This window comes from Panthera tigris, chromosome A1 (assembly GCF_018350195.1).
Source record: "Panthera tigris isolate Pti1 chromosome A1, P.tigris_Pti1_mat1.1, whole genome shotgun sequence".
In the NCBI taxonomy this organism is placed as follows: Eukaryota; Metazoa; Chordata; class Mammalia; order Carnivora; family Felidae; genus Panthera; species Panthera tigris.
The window spans coordinates 52,003,366-52,015,453 of NC_056660.1; the positions used below are offsets into that span (position 1 = coordinate 52,003,366).

The 12,088-nt window shown below is 41.7% G+C and overlaps 1 long non-coding RNA gene across 1 annotated transcript; it reads left to right on the forward strand.

Moving 5' to 3' along the window:
- Positions 1 to 2,771: 2,771 nt before the first annotated feature.
- On the forward strand, positions 2,772 to 5,149 carry LOC122236641. Its single transcript, XR_006214769.1, has 2 exons — positions 2,772 to 2,886; positions 4,963 to 5,149. It is a non-coding gene; the product is annotated as an uncharacterized LOC122236641 (long non-coding RNA).
- Positions 5,150 to 12,088: the final 6,939 nt, after the last annotated feature.

Consider the following 12,088-nt stretch of genomic DNA (forward strand, 5'->3'; position numbering starts at 1 on the left):
AAATGGACAGGTGTTGATTGGGGGCAACACAAGATGGGGCAGAGAGAAGGCAAAACCAAGGGAGGTGAAATGAGAGATGAGCAAAGATGTTGTTGCGTGTAGACTCTGGGGTCATCCCAGGGGGAAGGCCCCAAATGCAAAGGGATTCACGTGAGTGCGGGTGTTCCAAAGAAGAATCAGAACCCACAAAGCATCATGCGCCAGATAAAAATGTTCTTGCCGGTGATATTTAATTTGTTGTCAGCCTCTTTAATTTCCCTCTGAACATTTTTCTCTCTTCCTCTGAATAGGATTCTCTTCTGGCTGAGTCTCTTTGATCTGATTGTTTATGTATTTCTTTTTGGCCATGTTATGTTGACATTTCTGTCAACTCCCTGAAATCCGGTTCTAAAAATGGAATATTCTTCTAATAGTCATGATCACTTGAATATAAAATAACCTGGCACATGAGAAAACAGAGCCATGAATTACAACTGCTTTACAATTGAATTATGTTAAGTTTGGATGGATTGGAGGAAGAGGCCAAATTACATGAATTGTCGCTCCTGATGCTTTCCCTTTTTCTGAAAGGAATGCTGACTTTAAATCCATCAGGCTTATTTAAAAAAGACTAGCTAAGAGCTAGCGTTTCCTGAAAGCTCACATTACATAAGAGGCTCCACTGAGCACTCGGCATGTTATTTCTAACCTGCACATAATCCGATGCAGTGCACATCATTACCCCCATTTTCAGGTGAGAAAGCTGAGGTTCAAGTAGAATCACTAAGGCAAAGTTGTCTAGCCAAGTTTCCATTGTTCCAAAGTTGTGCACTTAACCATCATCTCTTCATTACAGTGGGGAAATAACAAGCCTTCTTCAGCACGGGGATGACATAGATTTCTGTTTCAAACAGAGAATTCCGGCAACAATGGAAAGGATGGATTGGGGAGGGATGACTGTGGGGTTAAGACAAGTGGGAGATAATTTCAGTTCAAGAGACAGACCTTAAACGAGCAGCATTGTCAATAGTGGTTCCGGTAACAATCAGCCAGCCTCTAGAGGACACGTATGATCTCTGCTATCCAAAATCAGGTGAATCTGGGTAAAAATGCCTATTCAAATGAGCTACGGAGTAATAACTTGACCATGTTTTATATAATCTTCCTGTAGCAGAAGAACACTGCCCTCTATTGCTTTTTGTCTCTTGGCTCTCAGTGGTCCAACCTGTACCAGGAAAAGAGGTGCCATCAGTCAGTGGGCAAATTGGTTGAAGAGTTTGAAATGTGCCCCTGGATGATCAGTAAAAGGTCCCCATCTAAACGGTCAGCTCACCACAGGTGCTCAGGAGTCTCACCCAGTTCTAGAACTCATACAGGCTTTAGCTCTCTGCCCCGACAAAAGTGATAAAGAGGCTCTGATATGTTTGTACAATTGCACAATTTTCAAACTTTACTGAAAATGTTAGTAACTGTAATTCAGTTCCCTAATCTAAATCGCCATAGAGAATGTGTTGAATATACTTATTTTGCCTTGCTCTGGAAAAGATGGAATAATTATGAATATAAATGGTTGCTGCTTCTTTCATGTAAAAAAAAAGACATTATATACATATAAGTCAAATAGAGTATAAGAGAGAAATAGATGCAGTGTAATAATGATGAGAAACCATAATATCTGCTTGGAGGTAGATGCGAAATTGCCACTCATTACTCGAATGGCGAGAAAGTTAGTAGGCAATTAGCAACAGCAAATGCCAAGTGGAAGGATAATTTGTAAGACAACAATAAACACAGTCTATACCAATGAGTCAGAAAGAGGGAGGAAGCAGAAGAGCCAATAAAACAAGCAGAGCAGGCACAGGAAAGACTGCATTTGCACCGTGAGAAAATAAAACAAATCTTCTCCACTCCTCATCATGACTTCCAGCATTTTCAGTTTGCGGCTTGTTCGGGACTAGCAGTGGCAAGAGACAAGCTTAGAAAATTATAGTAATAATAAGCCACACTGTGTGAAAAAGCGTGCTTTCCACCAACTAAACATCACCAGGACCTATTCACAGGGCAAGGCAAGCCCTTTTAGAGAAAGGGAAACTATGAAAATAGAAAGCAATGATTCAGCCCTTGAAAATCAAGGAACAAATAATTATATAATCAGTGAAGAAGGACCTGAGGGGTGTAAATCAGTTGGCTCGGCTACATCCACACACACAGGAAGTAATTACAGTGAAGAATTTTTAAAATTAAGAAACGCAGCGATTGGAAGGATGATCTCTGCACATCTAACATGTCCACTGATTCCCGGCGCTCACCTGACCTGACACGTTCTGGACCTATCAAAACGTGTCTTAGTCTCAATGATCTTCATAATCTTCCCCCATAATCTATGCCTTATGCAGAGAAGCTTTTCATACATGTGTAGATAGGACTATGTGTGTGGATCATATGTACAGTGAATGAAGTCTGCAGGTAGTAATACATATAAACATTTCTTAAGCAATGTAAGTTGTCGAAGAAATGCTTAAGTGCGTACTTTGCTACTCACTTTGTATGTGCTATCTCATTTAATCCTTACAGTCCTATAAGCTGGGTGCTATTATTTCATACCTTATATATGAGGACACACCCTAAAATTTTAATTTCTTGCTCAAGGTGAAGCTGGATCTTAAAGTCAGATCTGTCAGATGACTAAATGTGAATGCATAACAATAGAGAAGGACAATATACATTATAGTTGAGAAGAGCATTCTAGAACCCGGTGTCAGACAGACTGAACTAGAATCCTGGCTCTGTTCATGCCCTGCTTCTATTTAAAATCATTCAGCAGCTTAATTCACTTAATCCTCACAGCTGCCCTGTAAGGGAAGAATGATGATGGTGATGACACAGATGAGGACGGTGATGATTAAGGTGACAATGACAAGGATGTGACAGAGACAGGGGGTGGTGGTGATGATGACGGTGATGATAATGATGATGGTAGGGAGGATGGTGATGATAATGATAATGTCCATTTTCCAGAATAGGCAAACTGAGAGGTTAACTAACCTGTTCAGAGGCAGCTGGCTAAATAAGAAGCTAAGTTAATGTTGACCAGAAAGCCTGTGATTTTACACATACTACTAAAATCCTGGAGCATTCCCCATCTAAGGGCCATCAGTCACGTCTCAGCTGTACTGGCTTCCTAATGCCGCATAACAAATTTAGCTGCCTCAACACACGTGCATCATCTCACACTTTCCATGAGTCAGGAGTTTGAGTGCAGCCCAGCGCTTAGGGTCCACAGCTCAGGATGTCACCTGGCTGTGGTCTGGGTGTCAGCTGAGCCACTTTCCTTTCCGGAGCACAAGGTCCTCTTCCAAGCTCATGTGGTTGTTGGCAGAATTTAATTCCTTGTGGTTGTAGGACTGAGGTTCCTGCTTTCTTGCTGGCTATCAGCCAGGCACCTCTCTCAGCTTCCCGAGACCCCCACAATTCTTCACCGTTTGGCCCACTCCCAGACCCTCTAGAAACATGGCAGCTACTGATTCAAAGCCAAGAGGCAAATCTTCCTGACTTCTGCTCTTTTTTAAAGAGCTTGGCTGATAAGGTCAGCCCACCCAAAATAATCTCCCTCTGGGTTAACATGAAGTCAGTTGATTAGGAGCCTGATTTACCTATGCAAATTCCTTCCACCTTTGTCATACAATGTAGCAAAATCATGGGAGTAACATCCTATCAACTTTGCTATATTCTATGGATGGAAGTAATTGACAGGTCTCGCCCTCAAGGAGGGGCATTACACAGAGGGCCATTACCCTCAAGGGAGGGGCATTACTTAAAGACACGGTTCACTGGGGATCTTCTTGAAGTTATGCTGACCACAGCAACTTTGACATTACTTTCTTTAGGATTATCTGCTGTTCTCTGCAGTGGAGTTACTCTCTAATTCCCATGTGCCTTCCCGTACTTTCCAGTCATAGAATTTATCCGAGAGTAATGTCATGGCTTACTCCCCACTATGTGTCAAGCCCTTTCCGCCAGAGATTTTCTCTTGCTCACCGTGGTAGTCTCAGCATGGTTCTCAATGCATGTGATGAATAGGAACAATGATTATCCAAACAGCATTTCTTCAGACATATTAGTCCCTGCCAATGAATAAGGTTCAAAGGTCATGTTATCTTCTTGGATTTTTATCCAGTTCTCCTATTCAGCCAGTATTTTCACAGACATATCTAATAACTTAAAGGTCTACATTGCACTAACAAATAACAAGCGTAACAAACACATGATAGTTTTCACATCATCACTAACAGCGGATTTCTGAGTCATTTATTTTCTCGCTGTTTTCTAGGTGAAATATGCCCACGTTTGCAATATGAACAATACTTTCCAGTTTCACAATGCCTTATTAAAAAAGAAATCTTCAAAGTAAATCCTTCCGTGTTATATAAATGGATTAAAAACATAGATTTGCCTCATTAAAGGCCGGAAAAGTAGTCCTTGAATTCAGGGTTAAAATGAAAAAAGTGCAAGCCATGGAAAGATGATATTACCACAATGCTATAAAATACCTACAGGCAAGGAAGTCTGTGAGGAAAACACAATAGAATTTTTGGTGACAAAGTAGAGGGCAGAGTTGAGGTGATAGAAAACAGATCCGTAAGGGAAGAATGTTTTCAAGTCCCAAGCCATGATTCTACCATGTCTTGAGATAAGCAATTCAACAGTACAGGGAACCTGTGAACTGACATTTATCATTCACTTAAAAACCCACAGTGCTATGTGTTTGCATTCAGGGGTAACTTGAACCACATACTGTTGCCCTTAAAAATATATTGGAAATTGATCTTAGCTTTTTCACAAGTGGAGGCACAGAATCATTTGAATATTTTTTCAGGTTATAGCTAAAACTCCCTCAAGTTTGACTATTTTATTTTAGTCTTCATGTGTGGAAGGAACCACCATGTGGACACTATTAATAAGAGTCCTTTGCTCTATTTCTAGGTGAGTCTATCACTGGGATAATCACAAAAGCGCGCCAGCTCTATAATTATTTAAGACTAAAAAAGATACGTTCAGGATTTGGACGACATTCAAACTATTGCCTACAGCAACCTTTTTAAAAAGTTCTAAGGAGACTCCATAACCAGTTTATTGCTCCATTAAATAAAAGTATATCTTTTCCCTGACATGACTTCGGGATTCTCTCTTAGTGACCTAGCATCAAGATTCCCAAAGAGAAGGCTTGTAAATCATGCATGAAAATAAATGTAAGTCCAAATGCTCTGGGCTGCTCAGAGGGGGGACAGGAGCAAAGGATGGAGAAGAAGTCTGTTGGGTCCTTTAAAACGTCTGACAATAAATAAATGAAAATAAGAAATGGGCCCTATAATACCAGAGTTTATGTCTTACTTTGTGTCCTATCTTTGTTCGCAGGCAGAGCCAGAATATGCTCTGTACCCAGCCATTTGTGTTTAGTTGAGCGAGAGGGAAAGGAAGAAACTCAAGGGCCAACAAAGCTTTTGCGGGCAGAAGAGAAATTGGCCGTATAATGATATCTCAGATCTATATTTGTCAGCCTATTACAGTAAACTCTGCTCTCTACTGTCTATTAATAGTTGGCACTTCTGCAAAACTGTAGTTCAAAGATAGCCAATGTCCATAATGATGACCCGAGGGCTGCAGGAGCCCAGAGGGCTTCCTGCCCCATCCAAAGAGGTCACAGGCCTCTTGTGTCCTGAGCTCCAGCCATTCCAGACAGGTTTGCCCTCTCCGGCAACACATCCTGGGACGGAGTTTTATGCCTTCCTTGCCATCCATTCTAGCAGCTGAGAATTCCTTCCCCTGTTAGCACAGCACTATGCCCAGAGTCAGGGGCTCCATCAAAACGTGCTGAATTAATGAATGAAAGTCAATGCTCTAGGAATTTTTATCCACTGACACTTATTTTAACTCCTCGGACTACAGTGGAAGGCACTTGCCTACCACCCGTATCATTGGTGATTTTCTTCCGAATGCTTGAGAATTTCAGCCTTTCCTGCCTACAATGTACTAGCATGTTGCTGTACTCTGTCCAAAGGCCCGTCATAAGTTACCTCGTACATCCCGTCCTTTATACTCTCAGTGTCTACAGTTGTACCTGGCACGTGACAGGTGCTCAGTAAACAGATACTGGACAAATGGATCAAGAAGTGAATGAATGAATTGCCTCTACCACAATGTCTTTCCTGGATTGCTGCGAGAGATCCTTCAACAGACCCACTACTTACATACTTTACTCTAAATTGCATTAGTCATTATTTCCCAGACATACCTAGATTTTTCCCTATTTTTCCTCCTTCTTCAGGGTCCTCAAGTTTGACTCTATTCTTTTCATTCTCCAAGGCCTAGTTCAAACCTCCCTTCCTCCAGGAAGCCTTCACTGATAACCTTGGCTATAGTCTCCCCTACTCCAAACTCTGCTACTGCTGAGGCTGATCCTTTACTCCATTAATTCTCCTTACAAAGAAACCTGAAAATTAAATGTAATGAGTAAAATTTTATTTTAGGTATTCTAGTGTTTTATGTTTCAGATGAAAACAAATTTACATTTAATTACAGAAATTTGGGATGTTTGGGATAATGCTGCTTATTTTCTAATAAAAGCAGAAGAATGAGAAAATGAGTATATTAACTTTACCCCAAAGTCTGACATTCACTCTCAGCGTTACATAATCAATTTAATTTTATTTCTTCAAAGTATGAAAACAATTACTGATGTAAAAATTTTGGGGCGCCTGGGTGGCTCAGTCGGTTAAGCGTCCAACTTCGGCTCAGGTCATGATCTCACGGTCTGTGAGCTGGAGCCCCGCATCAGGCTCTGGGCTGACGGCTCAGAGCCTGGTGCCTGTTTCAGATTCTGTGTCTCCCTCTCTCTCTGACCCTCCCCCATTCATGTTCTGTCTCTCTCAGCCTCAAAAATAAATAAACATTAAAAAAAAATTAAAAAAAAATTTTAAGGCACTTTGTTAATCTGCTGAATTTTAATTTTTAAAATAGACAGCTTTCCCAAAAGCCTAATAGGCAAAAGTCTCACCTTTGGATTTTTGAACAAATATCACGGCATTTCATGTATTTAAACATGTACAATTGATTCGATCAGTGAATGTTTCTTACAAGGTTTGTAAATGGCATGTGCAACAAAAGTTGTTTTTTTTTTTCCCCCAAGATAACCCAGTTAGGCTTGACAGCTTGTTTACAATAGTACCCTGAAGACACATTCTACGGTGCTCAACTATATAAATATACATTTGAGATATACACTCTGGCTCGTAACATTTGTTAAACATCTGAAACATGAAGTCAATCCGGTTAGTGTGTTCTTTGTACCTCTTTAAATAGTATGAAGGAAATGGATCTCTAGACCTCACAAGTGCATCTATATACTCCTACTTCAATTGACATATACCACTGTGAAAATCAGAAAATAATTCAAAGACCTCAATAAAGAGAAAAAAATGGGGGATCCAAAGACACATTCTGGAAATACATGGCAAGCAGAGATAGAACACAAGTTATGAGAAATATGAGGGAGGGGCAGGGGTGCCTGGGTGGCTCAGTCGGTTGGGTGCCTGACTTTGGCTCAGGTCATGATCTCACGTCGTGGGCTTGAGCCCTGCATCGAGTTCTGTGCTGACAGCTTGGAGCCCAGAGCCTGCTTCAGATTCTATGTCTCCCTCTCTCTCTGCACCCCTCCCCACTCGTGCTCTGCCTTTCTCTGTCTCCCAAAAGTGAATAAACATTAAAAATTTTCAAAAAAATATAAGAGGGAGGGGCATAGGGCAAAGGTCCTCTGTTAAATCATACTCCTAGACCATTAAAGCCAAATTTTCCACCATTAAGAATTCATTCCTTTGGATCAAAACATCCCATAGGAATGCTCTGTTAAAATGTGAACATTACACAGACTATTAATACATATTGGCTATTAGTATCATAGGCTCACCACACCAGTCAAGAATATCTCTGTAAGACCAAGAATGGGTTTCACTGAAGACTTGTAACAAGAGTGAAAAAAAATAGAACGTTCATGGCTCTGCTCCCATCGCTTTCTTAAGAACCCCAGCTCTCCCAAGATTCCTTCAGAGCAGACCTGGGAATTCTGAAAAGGGGCTTTCAACCACATTCCAGGAATCCCTCTTCCTGGTTATCATTTTGGTCATCTTGTAGCTGTAGACAACCAAAGAAACAAGTGTGCTGTGAAGGCACCAAGGCTCTGTGATGAAGGTCTCAGCCATCCAAAGATGATGGCTTTGCTGCCCGTCCTTTGAGGCTGTGGCTGCTGATGCCTGATGCTGAAGGAATTCACATCTTTCCTAGAAAGTCATCTTTCCTCTCAGCCAAAGCTCTAGCCAACCATTTCTTCTTCTATCTTGAATCTTAATATATCAGCATTTTACAATTTTGTTCACTATTTTATTATAACTCCTGTGTCCCCGTGCTCTCGGTTGAACTATTTGATTTTCATGGATGACTCAATGGTCAAAATACAGAAACTTCAATAAGCTTGCATATAATTCTATTGGGTGTGGGGAATTAAACTTATTTAAATTCCCCAAGCATTAACTCACTATCTCGTCTCATGTTTTGGTCTTCAACCACCTTTCAGCAATTTTTATGTTCTTTTTTTCCATTTGAAAACCATTCTCCTTGATGAAGAAAATAGAAACAAACTGGATTAAAGAGTAGGTTGGCTCTTTCTTTGATATGTGTTAACATCATAACATCTTTGAACAGCAGACACATCCACATTTTTCTTAGCCATTTTTAGCGATCTTGAACATTAATAAACTTTTATCTTGTACTGATCTACAACCATTGTGACTCAGATCTTAAAGGTTTGTGCCTATCTTCTATATTTTTTTCTTAGTCATGAGTTCCTTCTGTCTTATTTGGTATATTACAAAATCTGAACTCATGAAGGAGCTAATTTTATAACTATTTTAGGTGCTTTAACCTTCAATCTCCTTTCCTTCTCACTTAAGTTAGTCCCACTTGCAGAGTCAGAATTACATATTTATTTAAACTTCCCATTCCCTTTAAAATCATATTCTCTTAAAGAGTCCATGAGGTTTCTCTAGTTTGGGGAAGCTGTTTTCATGGGAGACAAAATGGTACGAGGAAAAGGACACAAACTCTGGAGTCTGAAAATCTATGGCCATCTTCTAGCCTGGCTAGTGCAGAAGAGATGATGCATAAATATCAAATAAGTGAATGAATGAATGAATGAATGGTGATCTCAAACAAGTTAATCCCATTGAGCCTCAGTTTTCATATCTGTAAAATGGTAACACAAGTATCTATTTTAGAGGCCCATTGTCATAAGTAAATGAGCCATATTATCTCTAGGAGCATTTCTAATGACAGCATTTTTCTTTTTAGCTTTGCAGAAGTTCCAAGCTCACCCTGGGATTCAGGTATGCTCATAGGGCTGGCTGTCTTGACATCCTGGTAGAGTTGGTTGGCTCTCTTAACATTTTTAATCTTTCATTTTTATTAAATTAATATATGCACATACTTTAAAGATTCACCCAGGTCTATAAATTTTGTTAATAAGCAGCTGTTGTTAGCATCTTCCCCCTAGCACCCTCAACTTCCCCTTCTTCAGAGGTAACCACTTTTAACATTTGTAGCTGATTGTGTTGGTATTTACCTGTATATTCTAAATGACACGCTTACGTTGCTTGTACTCGATATTTCCAGCTCTGGACATTATCTATTGACTCCCCACATGGAAGGTTAGCACGTTACACTCTTCCCTTCCTAGTCTCCACCATACATAGATGCCCACCTCTCACACCCCAGCCTCTCAATATAGTTATTTTAAATATTTGATTACATTAACATTCAGCATGGACATTATTTTGAGTCTGCACCATTCAAGGCTAAGCCGTGGGATCAATGGTAATTACCTTTACTTTCCTGCATATTTTAAATTGTTTCTGGCAATTAAAATTGTCTTATCTATTTTCCTAGCTTTCTGTGTTCTTGTCACAGATTCATTTCAAACTTAACACGTCCCAGATGAACACTCTGGACATCCACTCCCCTCCCTAAATGATTCTTCTCCCAGTCTCCCCATCTCTGTGAATGGCCCTCGCTCTAATCGCTGAAATCACCCTTACTCTTCCTTTCCCTTCACCCCTTACATTTGACCTGTATGCAGGATGCATTCAGAATAGATCTTGAATCTATCTTCCCATCTCACTGCCACCCACCAGTGCAAGCCCTTTCTTGCTTCCCTTAGCCTTTGTCATAGAGTTCTATCATTGGTATTCCCCCTTCACTTTCCTCCATCCCCGGTGCGATCATCATACAGCAAAAGGCCCTTCAAAAACTGCAAACAACACCATTCTGCATCCACTAGATGAACTTCTCAGTGGCTTCCCGTTGTATTCCAAGTGAAACCCATACAAGGCCCACTCTGCTCCAGTCACACTGGCCCTCTGTGAGCTCCGCGGAGCACGCATATCCCATTCTAGCAGCTGGGCTGTAGCTGTTCCTTGGGCTTAGATGCTCTTGTTCCTTCTCACCCTGCAGTCACTCCCCAAGGCCCTGCCTGCTCTGTACTAAAGCAGGTTCTGCCCAGAACTATCTTATCAGTCTGCTTACTTCCTTCGTAACGCCAATCACAATTAACCTATTTAAATTAAGTCCATAACTGCAATCATTTTATTTGTTTATTTAGTTGCTCACCATGTAAACTCCATGAAAACAGGGGCCTTGTCCCTTTTGATCCTCATTGTACTCATGGCGCCATATAATGCATATTTGAATTCTTAATGACTAGATGTTAGAATATAAGGAATGGCTACGTTTTGAGTGTTTTTATTTTAGAAGGACAAATAGCAAATTTGAAGTTTGGTGCTTGTGGTTTCCACGTAGATGTGACGGCTGTGGTGGTAGAATTCACCAGAGTCAGAGCTAGGGGGAAGAGGAGGCCAGTGCGTTGATGAGTGTAAGGATGTATCCTGTTCAATACTTTCGACACTAACCTGTAGGAAGAGTAGACCACACGCTCTTCAGGTCTGCGTGCGGCATAGGACCGGGTGGTGTGGCTGGAGTTCTGGAAGACAAGGAGAACTTGCGGTGATCTCAGGTGGCCAGGGTGGCGTCAGCAGCGGAGCTGGAAAGATGCTGTTTGACCTGAAAAGGGGAGACAGAGACCTGCTGGAGTCCAGGGAGCCATGCGACTGCAAAGGGGAAGGGGAAATGCTTCCTTAGCAGTGCTTTGTGAAGTGTGGCTGCTGTTGTTAAAAAGCACTCGGACAACCTTATTCATTTACTCTTTTGCCTGCTGTGACCGAGGCCAGTTCCTGTCCATAAGAAATTCACAGCCTTACTTTTAGCTGTTGCAGCTGGGATATAGGCTCCAGACATAGGCAGGTGACAGTAACACGCTACCCTGTGATCCCGTGGACCCCATGCGGCTTAGGGTGTCCTAAGCCTTCTTCTGGTGTCATATCTTGGGAAATGTGTTGTTAGGCTATAGGATTTTCAGAGGGGAGACAACTCGGATGTCAAGAATTCTAAAAGTTAGAACTTCTGATAAAGAACGGCAAAGGGAAACGGAGCTGTTTAACCCAGGAAGAGATATGAGTTGAAAAGAACCAAGAGGCCCTTCACACGGCATGAAAGTGCTCTGTAACAAGGACGGTGGTCCCTTTGGGACCGTTCTGAGCACTGGGACCAGTGTGCACAAGGGGCAGTGCGGAAGCAAGATGCCGCCCCAAGGAGAGGTATGTTGTGACAAAGACGTGCCACTTCTCCACGGTCGAACAATGGCTCGAGCACCCTGGCAAAGGCGTGAGCCACTGTTACCGGGGTTTGCAAGCATCCCCAGCATGCCCTTCCGCCGTTCACAGGTGTGCCATGGGTGGCTGGTCTTCCTAGGGTGGCTGCTGGCTCTGAAGGCAGTGATGCTAAGCCAGGGGAAAGCCCACAGAGGCCCAGGCAGGATAAGCCTCTATTCAAAGACAGTTAGAGAGAGCATAAGTTAAACCGCTTTTCTGTTTGTTCGAAGATTTACTTCTGTACATTTATTCTCTATGGAAACAGGGGAGCTGGCACGTGCAACGTTCCTCATAAAGCT